The sequence below is a fragment of the Drosophila virilis genome, chromosome X, assembly GCF_030788295.1.
Source record: "Drosophila virilis strain 15010-1051.87 chromosome X, Dvir_AGI_RSII-ME, whole genome shotgun sequence".
Lineage (NCBI taxonomy): Eukaryota > Metazoa > Arthropoda > Insecta > Diptera > Drosophilidae > Drosophila > Drosophila virilis.
The window spans coordinates 2,953,916-2,969,420 of NC_091543.1; the positions used below are offsets into that span (position 1 = coordinate 2,953,916).

The 15,505-nt window shown below is 41.8% G+C and overlaps 1 long non-coding RNA gene across 3 annotated transcripts in view; it reads left to right on the forward strand.

The window, feature by feature from the left end:
• Window positions 1-15,505, forward strand: part of LOC138911008 (uncharacterized) — a 220,360-nt gene that overhangs the window by 182,099 nt on the left and 22,756 nt on the right. The gene's annotated exons all lie outside the window — the stretch shown is intronic.

Here is a 15,505-nt window from a genome sequence, read left to right on the forward strand (position 1 = left end):
CAAAAATCAACTCGAAAACAGGCTGAAAATATATGAAAATAGCATTAGTCAAAGTCAGTTTACAGCAGCAATGTTAAAGTGGCATTAACATTAGGTGTACAGAATGCTAACAGAAAACTGTTAACTTAAGTACAAATATGTTGAATATATAAATATTTTGCAGATCAACTGATTGTAATTGATGCAAATATAGATCTAGGGTTATGAACAGCTGCTTGGAGCAATTTTTGATGTAACTTTTAACAGGGCAAACGATTATTCCCTTTTTGGCTTAGTTATATTTCTTTCTTTCTAGCAAATTACTTTTTTTACCTCTTTTAACTTGCGTTTTGAGCAGCCCCACACATACTATAAAGAGTGAAAGCCAGGGAGTGTGGCAGTTCATCTCGGAAGCAGCACGCAGAATAGTTGACTTATAATATTCTAGAAGCCCGACCTTGCGTATAATTTTCGCTGCCCATATTCCTGCCTTTGCCCTCCGTTTCCATTTCCACACAGATCAATCAAAGTCTACTGTAAAATATACTAAAATATACTATACAACAGGCTTTAATTTTTAAGTTTTGCACAAATTTCCTACATCTTTCTTTGCGTATACTGTAAGTAAATGCACTCTGCTAACTCAAAGAGTTTGAGCATCAATCATTCAGATCAGTCAGTCAATCAGTCAGTCAATCAGACAGTCAATAAATTAGTCAGTCAGTCATTAATATAATTAGTCAGCCAGTCAATTAGTTAGCTCAGTCAGTTCATATGCCTAGTCAACTGGTCGATCAATCGGTTAGTAAAATAGTCAATCAATCAGTCAGTCAATTATTGGGGCATCCATTACTCGCCCTGATGGTCAGTCAGCTAATCAATCAAGCATTCAGTCAGTCAATCGGATATCAATTTAACTCAGATGGTTAGTCAGCTAGTCAATCAATAAGTTAGTTAATCAGTCAGTCAATCAGTCTTTCAATCAATCAGTCTGTTAATCTGTTCATCAATTAGTACACAAGTCCAACGGGGAGCCAGTCGCTCCGTTAGGAAGATTATCAGCCGTTGAATCGAAAAGCGAGTTAATCAATCGGCTCATAATTCAATCAGTCAATCAATCATCCACATAATTAGTCAGTTAGTCAGAGCCGATAATTATGATTATGCGGATAATATGTTTACTATCTAGGTAACTTATTGTTTAAAGCTCGAACATGTACTAACAACAATCGTAATTTTTTAATTGGGTTACCCATTGTTCGTACATTTATGAGCTCGTTTCAATCAACGAATTGTTGGAATATTTATGGAGTTACAAATACGCGTAATGAACGAAACAAGTTTTGATTAACATTTCGCTGGCTCTGTAATTGTTGTTGCTAACGTCAAAACGAAACGGAAATGTGTTTTGTGCAACCAGAAGATGGACAACATTTCCATCAATCGCGAGCAACGTTAAGTTGGCCGCAAGCGATTTTACTGTTATTAAATTTATTTATTGAAAGCACGGCGCGAGGCGAGGCAAAGCGGGGTGTGGTGAGGGAGGCGTTATTCGAGCGTTTTATGTTTAGGTCATCGATATGCAAATTGATTGACAGGCTCACAGGCTCTCTCCCCCCCCCCCCCCCCTCCCGCCCATCTGCCATGTTTCCCCGCTGCCGCTGCTCCTGCTGCTGCTGATGCAGATGCCAATGCGAATTGTGAATTCAATCCAATTGAATTCGTTTCAATTCTCGCAGCTGCTGTGCTGCTGCTGGCGCATTGTATTTTTATGCAGCTTGTTGGCCATTGTATTTGATTTCTATATATGCCACACACAGACACACACGCACGCACACACACACCTAGAGCATGTGCGTGAAGTGGCCAGCGACTCGTGATTGGACGAGAAATCGCTTCCCTTTTGGCTCCCCTTTGACTCCTGCTGCTGCTGTGGCCCGTTTGACATAATTAATTGTAACACGGCACAATTACGATGCCGGTTGCCTGCCCGCCAGCCCGTGCTCAACCACGTGACCTCCATCCCCCGCCCACCCCTCTCCCTCCCTTGTAACCGTTAGAACCTGGGCAGGACAATAAGGATATACATTTTAATTAAAGCACCTCGAGCCAACTAATTACATTCCCAGAACCAAATGCGATGCAGACGCTTGCGCGCGTATGAATGCGAATGTGTGTGTATGAGTGTGTGTGTGTGTGTGTGTGTGTGTGTGTGTGTGTGCGTGTATAACAAAGGCCAGCAAGTGACCCATTTGCGTGTGTCTGTGTATGTGTGTGTGTATGTGTCTGCGTAGTTTGCTCTGAAATGCCCTTGAGCAGCTTCTTTCATTGTCTACGTCTATGTATGTGTGTGCCTGTGCGTATGTATGTGTGCGTATGTATGTGTGTGTGACACATGCATATGCGTGCGACAAAGTTTAGCACACTTTGCAGCGCAAACATAATTTATATGCAGGTGCTTAAGTTATCGATAACTATCGATAAATATGCAAATTGCTGGAGTCTTAAACATTTACCGTAAATGTATTAAGCGCATATTTCACTTACACAACTGTTCCATTCCACACGTTCCAATGCGTGCCATTATTGTGTCCGTAATGTAATAAACAAACGAAATGAATTTTTAGACATTTTCCATAGATAAATCGAGCACACGTCTGATTCGCTTTCACATGTGTTTCATTGCCATATGTTCCAAAAAAAGATAAAGATAATATTGTGAACGATGTGTAGAAAATTGTTACAATTGATATTGATTTTTAAGCATCAACCATAGATATATTAAGCACTGTTCCATGCCACACGTTCCACAAGCTTATTTAGCTCCTTTGTTTCATTCCACACGTTCCGTTGTCTGTCATATTTGTTCTCTAGCAGAATATTCAACGCATTCGCTGCCTAACTCTAACCCCTCCACCCCCTTCCACATTCAGCCCAACAAACATATACCATGCCCTTGCCCCCGCCCCTGGCCCTGCCATTGGCTACCTTCAAATTTGAAGCTATTTGCAGCCCATTCAAATCCAAAGGACCCAAATAATTGTCTTTGCGGGCATTATGTTTATGTTAATTGTTGTTGTTTTTGGTGTTTGTTTTGCTGCTTTCATTACTAATTGTTCAATGATAGGCGTCGAGGGTTAAGAAGCAGCAGCATCAGCAGATGATAGAGCAGAAGAAGAGGCAGCTGCCTGCCAAGGATCAAGGCCCAAAATGGAAAGCCCTTTTCCAACGTTCATTTAATGCCGTTAACATGACACTTGAGGCTTAACCCGGCATCCTCAATCCTTTGGCCCTTGCCAGCCCCCCCCTCCCCACCCATCCTTCTGTCCCCTTGAAGTCTGCTGCGAAAATGTGTTAAACCATTAAATGAAATTGAAATTCTTGGCAGGAAGTTTACTTGATTATCCTGTCGCCAATAATTAAATGTTGTCGCAACAAGTTGCCGCAGCCCAGGCAAACGACAAGCACAATGCCAAGCACAGAAGGAGGGGGTGGGGAGGGAGTGAGGGGGTGTTGCCTTTTTTTTTTTTATAGCAGAAGCAGAGGCTGCGGCAAGGACTCGTAGGCCGCGCTGGCGCGTTATAAATAGTACTCATTAAAATATTTTAATTTACTTGCAAAGCGATTACAGCCAACCAGGGGCGGGGTGGTTGTTCACCAGAATGGTGGGGAGGGAAGGGTAGGGGGGTGGTTGGTTTTGGCGTCTAGATAGGGGTTAGATGCACAAAATTAATGCTGAACACATTTTTCGGCAATTGCGAAAAGCGAAAGTTGTTGCGTTTTGTCAAGGATTTGACAAAATAATTGGTTATATCAACAGAGACCGCAAACTGTGGCAGAGGGCGAAGGGAGGAGCCTTTAGCTGTCAGGGTGTGGGGGTAGGGTGTTGACAGCTAAGCGATGTCTGTCTGTCTGTCTGTGTGTGTGTGTATGTGTGTGTGTGTGAGTGTGTGTGCAAATTACCCTGAGAATGTCATCAAGTCAATTTGCAAAATGAGAAAAGTAATCAACGTTCGCGTTAACCGAAACCCCAACTTCCAAAATTACCAACCGCTACCCATCCCCCCCCCCTCCCTGCCCTACCCCCTGTGTCACCAAGAGCCCCTCACGCTCGCTTCTAAGCGCTTAAGCGACGCCAAGACAAACAAACAAAACGCAGAAAAGTGCTTAAAATTTAAATCACTTCAGACCAAAAGCGTCACAATACAAATCCACACACACACCCCGCGCCCTCGCACCCTCGCACACACACACAATCACAATATATAAATTATATTTTGAGGGTAAATAAAACACTTAACGCCCTTTTAGCGGTTGACACCCGCGCCATACACCCCTCCGCCCGCCCATCCATCGCCACCGCCGCCACCCGCAGAGTCAGCGCAGTTACCCAAAAGCAAACTCCGGACACGCTCTGTTAACGGCGCGTCCTCGAGCCAGAATTCGCAGTCAAAAAAAAAAAAATACATAAAAAAACAAAAGAAGCATTTTCTAGTCGACTAGCATATACCCTGCAGCCAGCAGAGCAGCTGCCATCAAAAACGTTCGTGGGTTAATTTTTGCCTGCATGCACAAAAAATCAATCTCAAGTAACTTCGAGCCTTCTGGGCCGATCTTTAAAAAATATTCAGCACTTAAGAAAGGCACACAAAAGTGTGTATATACCAAAGGAAAAGGCGCTAGCTTTAAAAATGAGGTTGTTTTCAGGTTTTACAGAAACGGGGAGCGATATCCAAAAAAGTAAAATATTCCTGGCCTGCGTATGCTATACCAGAAACTTCACAACGATTTGTGTGCATCTAGTTCTCGTCTAATATCTCTGTTAAAGCGTGATTATTAATCGATTTTTATCGATATCATGTTCTTAGCTTTTTACCAAAATGGTCAGAGGTATCCATACAATAAAACATTCCTGGCCTTAACTTTAAATTACATACTAACTTTCCTGCATCTAGCTCTAATAATTCTTCAGTTATATCTAAAAGAAACCCTGCTTAAAAATCGATACTTATCGATATTCTAAAACTGAAAAGAGATGTTAAACTCGTTCTACTTATTTCTGGCTTATGTAAACATACATAACTATATCTGACTCAGCATCAGGATCTAGAAGGTAAATGTTTCCCTCAGCCTGCAATAGATGCTTAATGCCCACTTTCCATGGACTACAGGGTATAAGAGTGGAAAGAAGAAGACACACAGAAAAGACATTGTCGCAACGGGCGCCCTTTAAGCCATCATTACCCAAATGGCAAGCGGCTCGCGGAGTGTTGGCAAAAAGGGGCGGCGAGGCGGTGGGGCGGAGGGGGGTACGCGCTGCCAGACTAAGACTAAACAAATTTGTGGCCCTGTTGGCTGACTGCCTGCCAGCCCGGCTGATGTCTTCGTCAGCTTTACTTTTTCTCATAACTGTCAGTTGACAGCTTCAGAGTTGCCACCCCGCCAAACGACGACGTTGAACAACTTTGCCGCTTTGTTGACGTTACTCAACATTCTTTTTTTGCTTTTTTCTTTTTTCTGCATACCCTGTACTCGAAGGGGTAGCACGAAGTGAAGCAAATGTATGTGACAATAGGGTTTTCACTATAAACAATATAAGATTATATTGGCTATCCACTGAAACTCACGTTCTACAAAAGCCAGTGTTGGAAAATGTGCTACTTATTTTAAGAAATAAACTTGGGTTTTGGCATTAAAACTTGATACCCTACAATAGTTAGATATATATATATATATACTTATGCCCCATCGAAGTGAGGTATCGCAGCACAGTACAGGGTATCTCATAGTTGCGCATTCCTTGGCACTCGCTTTTTACACTCTTTCCTTTTTTTTTCTATGTGTTGTCTCTCTTTTTGTTGGCTTTTCGGGTTTTTGGCTGCGCGATTTGACATTAACCTGTCAGCGTCTGCCTGGCATTATGTTTTATATTTTGTATTTATGGGCGTGGACTTAACGCCCCCTGGCTGGCTGGCTCGCTGGCAGCTTGCGTTGATTAAGTGAGACTTATTGTGCAGCATGTGCCTTAAGCACTTTTCAAAGTTATCATTAGTTACAAGAAGTTAAATAGCTATCGATAATTTATCGATATTTGCAAACAACATTAGTTAAAAGAAGCCAACTAGCAATCGATAATTTATCGATATTAAAGGAAAAGTTAGTTAAATGAAGTAAAACTACAATAACTACACTTGCTGTCTTTCATTTATCGAAATTTACAAATAACCTTAAAATGAGTAATATAGATATCGATAATTACTCAAGTCGACAATCGTCAAAAGAAGTACTCTAGCTATCAATAACTTATCGATATTGGCAGCAATATTAGTTGCCCGCATAGCTATCGATAATAAATCGGTCTTTGCAAGTAACAAAAGTTAAAAGAACGTAACTGTGCATCGATAATTTATCGATGTATCGAAGCAGAAAAGCTATCGATAATGTATCTTAATTTCTAACAATATAAGTATGCTGACTATCGATAATATATAATATTAGTAAAAAAAAGTTAAATAGCTATCGATAGGTTCTTGATATTTGCAAACAACGCCTGTTAAAAAAATTACAATATTTATCGATAATTGCAACTTTAGAAGTACATAAGCTATCGATAATTTATCGATCTATAATTCTATCTATAATTTCTATGTAAGTCGAATTTTATGGCGGGATGGAAATTCTTCTTTTACTTTCATATTAAAAAAGAAACAGCAAACTGTGCCAGCTAATGTCGAGCACAGTAGCTGCTAAAAGTATTTATATTGCCTGCTATTCTGCTATCAAAGTCAATTTCCAGCTCTTACTAGACTCGAAACTGAATATGATATTCGACTTGAATGCCTGGCTCAACACTTGATCTAATCCATTTAGTTATACGTTTCACAGTCGCTGGCTTTTCATTTGCCCGCCCAGCTTTGCCTTGCGTTGCTTTTTAACTTTTCCACTTTTCCGCTTTTCCGCTTAGCCGCCTTCGGGCTTGACGCCTATTCGCTGTGGCATATGAAAATTCAATTGACGCCTTAGATTCGATTTGCTCGATGCATAAAAAAATATCAAATGCAAAGGCAGAAAACACAAAACATCAAATAACATTTACGGCCCGCAGTGCTTTTTAAAGCGCGCCGCCAACTTCTCTGATTAGATAAGCAGCGAGAAGCGGCAGGCGAGAAGCTAGCTGCGAGTGCGAACCAATAGAAGGCGCAAACAAAAAGCAACTAGTTCAAAAATCGCCTGCAGGGCCAAATGAAAATATCTAAAAATCAAAGAGGAGCAACAAAAAATGCAAGTATGAGTGCTCGAGTCGGGCATGCCTGACCGGAAAAATACCCTGTACCCAGTCTCAAGCTGTGTGTAAATACCAAAGCTCAAAGTTATATCTGATATCTGTCTATTGTATTTTTCAAGCTTGGACGTAACGTTTATCCAAGAAATAGAATAATTGTGGACTCTTTGCTTTGTTTGTTAGATACCCTACGTTTCCAATTGGTTGACTCTAGCTCTGATAAGTGCCCAAATGTGTATATCGATATTTATCGAAACGCAATGAGTTATCGATAGTCAAGAATAAGATACAATGTAAGGCACAACCGGGTAGACAAAGGCACATGCCTAAATTGACTCGACTGATCATGAATATATATCTACCTATCTTTTCTTCTTCATTCTTTCTTAATGTTGCACTATTAAGCTCTCTTTTTAGCCCAATTTAGTAAAGAGATTCCCATTTTCCATATCATATTAGAAATATATCTTTAAACGAGGAAAAAACAGAAGTGCTCTTGTTCTCTGAAGTATCCTTGATATTTACAGGGTATAGAGCCAATGTTGGCACACCACAACATAACCAAGCCGAACCCCCTCCGCTCCCCCCACCTTTCCCTTCCCCTCGCACGCCATATCCTTGTTGACTGCTGCAACTTTCGGCTTACAAATTGTTTTTTAGTTGGCAGAACTTTTAATTTAGTTATAGTGTGAAAATGTTTGTTCGCTTTCCCTCGCTTCCTCCCTCTCTCCCTCCTATATATATATATATCTCTATATAAATGTACACTAAATACTCTTTTTTATTTACTCAAAGTTTGTGGCGCAAATTAATTTGCATTTCACGCACACACACACACACAACTTTCTCTCCCCTCCTCCCTCCTCCCTCGCTCTCCCTCTGTCACTGCGTGCTGGTCACTTTTTCAATTAGAACAAGGGAAAATAATAGAAAAGAAAATAAAACAATTTGCGTGCTCAGCCGCAATTAGATGGCAATTAATAAACTACAAAGCGTACAAAGCGTGCGCCAGCTAGAGAGTGGTAGCTGGCTCAAACCCCATCGGAGGGCCGTAGATAAGGAGACACGCTGCGTGTGTGTCCTTTGTGCATTAATCAAACAAATCAATTTTCATATTGTATCCGGACGCGCGATGAAATCGTAGACCAGAAACCACTCACAGCCCCATTTACGGCCCATTCCGTGCGATTCCATAAACCATAATGGCCCATTCCACATGTTCCATGTCACATAAATGTAATAAAAAACCATAAAAGCTCACACGTCAAACACAATTCAATTGTTATATGCCTACACTGAGAGAAAACTGTGCGGTAGAAGCGTAGGAAAATTACATATACTTTGATTTGCTTGCATTTAAAGCACATTTTGTTCCCGAACACCTTTAAATTGTGCAGCATTTTACAATAAAAAAGAAGTGAGAAAAACTTGATTCAACTTTGCTGGTTTAACTTTCCTTAGATATGGTGTGTGGATTTGAATCCTAAGTATCGCAAGGCTGTAAACCAGTTTCGAAATCTGACATGATTGCAGATTATTTTTCAAGATAAGCCGTGCTAAAGAATGTTTGCGCACTGACAAGCGTGAAGTCGTTGGTTCAAACCCCGCTTTGAGTTTCAATATTATATTGCTTTACATTAATAATAAATTTGAGCAAATGAAATCTCATTCATGTTATAGAATGTCCTCCTCTTTATTTACTTATTCTATACTATAATTTATGTTAGAAGATTAATTTCTGATTTAAAAGGAGGAGAAATATTTCTAGCTATGCGAACCTCTGAATATTTCTCTCAGTGTAACCTTACCTAGGCTCCCACTTTCGACGCTCTGCCTCGTTGATCTGGTGGCGGGTCGGGGCAGGGTTGATTGGTGTGTTTCCAGTGACAGTTTTTCGGGCGGCCAATTATCAGCGCTATTACCAAACCCGAGCCTCAATTCAATTTGGTTGACGTTTCAAATGGCTTTTATACAATCGCCCCTTAACCCCTGCCAGGCCACATGATATGTGAGTACTCACTCACACTCACACACACACACTCACACACTCACTCACACACACATACACACACTCGCATTCGCAGTCGCTCAAGTTTTTGGTTACTTTGTTTTTGTGTCCTAACCAAAAAACTTTCACATTGATAAGAGCCACAAAGTGCGGGCGGAACGGGGCGCACGTTGCGTATGAGTAATGTGTCATTCCATCTGTGTGTGTATAGGTGTGTGTGTGTGTGTATGTGCGTGTTTGTGTGTGTGCGTGCTCTTTCTGCTCGTAATGAAAAGTTTGGCGTAATGAAATAAGCCAAAGTTTTTGCAGCTTTCAATAATAACTGCAAAAGTAACTAACAAAAGTTTTATTCTGCTGCTGCTGCTGCTGCTTCTTCTTCTTCTTGTTTAAGCTGCTGCTCCTTCTGCTTCTTCTTTTTCTTCTTCTTCTGTTGTTATTGTTGTTGTTGTTAACGAGGGCTATCAATGTGATTATGAAGTGGCCACTGATGTATCCATTTGAGTGCACTCTGATATGCCCTCTCCATGGAATGCCCAATATTAGGTGTTGTGCCTGTGTGTGCGCGTGTGTGCGTGTGTGTGTGTGTGTGTGTGTGTGTCCTACAAATTGGCTCTTAAACATGGTCCTGCAGCTTTTGCCTGTCAGTTGAGAGCCGCTGGCATCAATTGCTTATCAAAAAATCTGATTTAAAGTCAACTTTTGCTTATTTCAAGATTATTTTTTAGGGTCGAGGGCAATTGTTCAACTGTTTTGCCAGAAAGTGTTTTATTGTCAAGCATACTTGCAGCTAATTGCTTTGATTCTTAACTAAATCATGTTTCATTCCATGTGTTCCCCTGCATTTCTGTCCATTAGCTTTAATTTATTACTGCCCACGTGTTATCCTTTGTATATCATGCAATGCTTATCATTCTCTTAAATGTTTAAATGTTAATTGGATGAATGTTAATTGGATGTTTCATTTTATTCGTTCCTTAATTGCAATTGTGAATATATATAAGACACTTTTTTACTCCTTTCAGCTATTTCACAGACAGCTTGACTGTCTGTTTCATTTCCCGCTCGTTTCTGTCAACCCATTTCTTTTTTATATAGATAATAAGATAAGTATTTCTCGCTCTCTCCTTCTTACTACAACCGTTTCTTTGCCTGTGTTCCATTTTCATTGCATTCCGTTCCATTCACTGACATACCGCTTTACTTGTGTCCATGTATCTCTGCAATGCAACGTATCAATATATATTCAATCATCGCCTAACTAATAACTATCCTTCTCTTTATCGCTTATTTTAGCAACTTTCAACTTGTGTTCCAATTCCATTCATTCCCACAGATGCGAATTCTCACCTACGTCCTCTACAACTTTTCACTTATGTTTCATATTCCACTCATTCCCACACGTCTCGTGTTAATTCGTTAAGCACCTTAGTCTGGCTGAAATCATCTCGCAACATCTCGACATCATCTCTCACTCCCCCCACCCCGGCCTCGCACCCGCACTGTCTTCGGGGATTCAGCTGAAGATGGAACTTGTTTATTTTCACACGATTTATGCGCAGTTCATTGAGCCGACATCGAAGCACAAACAGGTCCCAAATAACAATTAATCATAATTAAGCCACAAAATGCACACATAATCATTTATTATGATACAGACGGATGCAGGAGAGTGTGTGAGGAAGGGGGAGAGGGGCAAGGTGTAGCAGACAGAGACTGACTGGATAATAAATTAAGTCAAGTAGCTCGTGTTAAGCTGCTGCTTGTCCCCGCTCTCGACCAATTGACTATTTGGCCAAAAGCCACAAGGCCGCAGGCCGCAGGCCAAAAGCCAAACGTTCGCCACAAACTGGCCGCAGGTAGCTGCGCTCCGCTCGCCCGTTGCGGTAATCAGGCGTTAAATTAACGCACTCATTAGCACAAATTACAAATTACAAATTGAGCTGCGAGGCGAGCTACGCAGTGCCCGGTGCGCAGTTCGGGTTTTACGTGGCGCACCTAAGTCAGGTGCTTAACATAAATCACTTAATAATCAAGTGCAGCCATTTAATTGGCTGACCGCATCTGCCCAATCCACCCGTATTCCACATCTCAGTTCAATCCATTCGATTCCCTTCCATTCTATTTCATTTTATTGCCCGACATGACATCCAAAAGGTTCGTCGCCTTTAGGCAATTTATTATCTCATTAGGCGTCGATGCTGGCGTACAAAAGCTGACTGCTGTTAAACGCAAGCAGCACAGTTGCATTTTCGCTGCTTCTCTTATACCCTGTAAAGCGCGACCCAACTAGGAATGTCAATAAGCAGACCACATCGCACTTATGAAACATATCTTATCTTATTGTTTACGTCCAAGCAAAGCTGCCTGTAAGTTGACTTAACATGCAAGAACAGGGTATGCAGAAGTCGTGTACTAGGTGCTAAGGTTTTCTTTTTCAATATTAATTTATCTTCATTATTAATAAAGAATTAGAAAGAGAGTTGCTTCCCACTAAGTAAAATGGCCTTAACATCTGTGTGCAGGGTATCTAGCAGTCGTGTTCTACTATAGCATATTCATTTCCTTTAAGCTCAACTAATCCAAAAATGCATCTGGTAACGATTAGAGTTGTATAATTAGGCAATTAGCATGCTTTAAATTCAAGCACAGGGTATCTACTAGTCGTGCACTCTCTGCTATAGATTAACACACGTGAATCTCTTTAAATAATTTATATGCACGAGCCAGAAGTTGCGTCTGACTAAGCAAAACTACCGTTCTGATGACCTCACACCTGATTACAGGGTATCTAGCAGTCGTACCCAACCTATTACAGCATATTCCTTCCTTGTAAGCTCAACTTGCCCAATTAAACGTCTCGCAGCGAATCAACGTATTGAAATGCTTTAAATTTAACTACAGGGTATCTTTTGGCCTATCAGGCATAGCCTACTGCCTGTTGCCGCGTGTTGTTTCATCTTTTTAGAGCTCGTGCGGTGACATTTAATTTAAGTTTTGCAATTTGCATGCGAATTACGACGACGCTGATTGAAACGACTCGCCGACTCGTGCCTTGCCCACCGACCCCCCCTGTTTGCTCGTAGAGAGGGGCGAGAGGGAATGTTCAAATCAAATCTATTGCCCGAGTTAAATAGAAATAAAATAAAAGGCAAGGCAGCAAAGAGAAATTTGCCAAGTTTTTAATTGCCAGCAACCGCTGCCAGTGACAACCGCCAGGACAAAACAAACTTTTTGTTGGCCTGTGTAATTATTTTGTCAAGCGCAACATTTGCATGTGCCGCATGTATTTTGCGCCCAACTGTACCCAGCTAAACAACATCATCATCACCATTATCATTATCATCATTATCTATTGGGCCGATTATCGTCTTGTGCAGATTTTGGGCGCAAATAAATTGAAGCATTCGCCCGGCTGGCCATAAAAATCGACAAGCCAAGCCGCAGAAAATTGTGTTGTGGCCCAAAGCGGCGCGTCCGCGATAAAGCTTCACAGTTTCAGGCAGAGTTTCAAGGTTTCAGCTTTAAGCGAACTAACCCTACCCCAAGGCAACCCTTGGGCTCAGAGATGAGCGCGTGTCACGATTGACCAGCACGAGCACGAGCACGAGCCTAATCCTCCAAAAAGAAGAGCCTAATGTTTTTCTGCTAATGTATGTAACAGGCACAGAAATGCATCTGTGATATGGTATATATATTCTCGTTCATCAAAAGTCAAATCGTTTTAGCCATGTTCGTCTGTATCAACGCATCAATCTCGGCAATCTTGGTCTGGGGCTCAGGGTATCTCCTAGTCGAACACACTTCCTAGTTATGCCCTAGTAAAGGGTATTATAATGTCGTCTTGAAAAGTGTTAAACATAGAAGAACACATTTTCGACCCCATAGGGCATAGATATAATCTTGACCTTCACCAACTACCGAGTCGTTATAGCCATGTTCCACTGTCTGTTCGACTTTTAACTTGATCCGACATAAGTCGAAAGAGGCCAGATCGGGCCACTATATCATATAGCTGCCATAGGAACAACAGGTCGAAAAATAGGTTCCTGTAGGGTACCTCGAGATATCCTGATGAGACCCGAGCTTAACTATGCTGTCTAAACCCAAGCCAAGTCTCATCAAGCTCTGGCTACTAAGTATATTATATAGCTCTATATATAGCTCTCCTTCTAAACATGAGTTTCAGTTATATCGCAAAACATTCTGTTTACCAAGATATTTTTATCAAACTCCAGACTCACAAGCTTCTCTCCACTCACAAAGCCTCCTCTCACATAGGGCAAATGTCTGTTAGAGTATTCAATTTTCGGCTTTCTTGGAATTTACATCGTCTGCTTCGTGAAACACGCGCCCAGCTCTGTGGCTCTGTCTTAGCAGCTAGACCAATTTCTGTGTCTATTGCTAACCCAATTCCTATTGCTAAGCCCTGTTCCACCACGCCTCGTTCCGCCCTCCGCCCACTCGGCCAGTCTGCGGCAATTGGAATATTCGTATCCTTGGACCGATGGCAATCCCTTTGGCCAATCTCTCAAAGTGCCAGACATGCCGACAAAAAAAGGACTAAACAATTTTCTGCGCTGGCAATTTTTATGGCCAAACGATAAGTAAAACGATATACGAGTGCGTGTGTGTGTGTGTGTGTGTGTGCGTGTGTGTGTGTGTGTGTGTGTGTATCTTTGTAGCTGCTGCTGCTGCTGCTGCGGAGCAAGGGGAAGCCCATTAAATGCCGATAAGCATCGCATTGTCCACGCAGTCAAAGTAAAAGACATTGCCCCCCTCCAGTTCCCTACCGCCCCCTCCACGTTCACGGCCAGCACTTTAAAGGCAATTGCCAGGCTTATTAGCACTTTGTTTTCCCCAAGTTTCTCAAAGTCTACGGCTGGGGGCGTGGCAAGTTTAAAGGTCAAACTCTGGCGCAAAATTAGCTGCAGCCGTGCGAATTGTTTAATGTGCAAAATGCCCGTTCAACAAAATGTTTCAAAGTCTACCCCATCCCCCACCCCCAAGCCCACACAGACACACACACGACCCCTTCCCCTGCAACAGCACAGGAAATGCTGCGTTAAAAATTATGTTTCCCCCCCCCCCCCCCCCACACAATCTCTTATGGCCCTCAAAAAAACTATATATATATATATTCATAGCATTTATAAAAGTCATTTCGAGCAGTCAACGCAAAGCACTGTGCGAACGGTTGGTGGGCGGGTAGTGGTAAGAGGGGAGGGGTGACGGGGCGAAGGCGGGGGGCGGGGCATTAAAGCGAGTGCGTCCTGGTCCAGGACCAGGGCAATGGGCAATTGCAGGCTGCGACCATTACGCGCTGCGAAATGCGCTACAATCGGCAGCAGAAAGTGTTTCATTTCTTATCGCAATTAAGCTTTACTTAAAAAGCGCACAAACTCAAACTTTAATTAAGCAAATTCTTAAAGAAGAAGCAGAACAAATGTAAAAAATTGAGCGTGCAAAATATGTTTTCTCCCGTTTCACACAATCTGTTTCCAATGCTTTCACAAGCTATTGCTTCATTTATTGAAGAACGCCTTACTTGTTCAATTGAACTAGTTCATTTACCTTAGAAAAGCGCTCCCAGTGCTATTGTGCACTTGAATGGAACTAGAATGTTTAGAAGATATCACTAGCTCTATGATCAGAACTGTTCAATTGAACTAGTTCGCCATACAGAGAACCCGGGCCTCAGTCCAGCACAAGCTCTTATAAATGGAAATGTTCAAGTAGACTAATTCGTGACATAAAACAAGTGCTGCAAATGTGTCTCAATTGCAATTGGACTAGACTATGATCGGAATTGTTCAATTGAACTAGTTCATCTCCATTGAATGCTCTGAATCGTTTCTAACAAATGCCTTCTTTAATTAAAAAGATAATTTTGCACTTTATGAAATTTTCTGAAAATAAAGGCCACACAAACGGCATGCTAAGGTTGCCCATATGCCCTAAGCTAACGACTGTAGGGTGCAAAGCTAATCCGATTTGGTTTAGTAGCAGAAATTATACGCCCATTATTGTATTCGGTTAAGCCAGCTGTCGGCACTTTGAATAAATTCCAGGTCAGGACTGACATATACGACATATATAGATGGCAATATGCCCCAGAGCATTGGATGTAGGGTGCACGGGGCAAATTACTTTGACTTTCGCTGCGCTTTTCGACGCTTTTCGCGCTGTCGTTGCGGCCATTTCGAGCCATTTCGGCCAATTCGGCTGCCAAGTGCAAG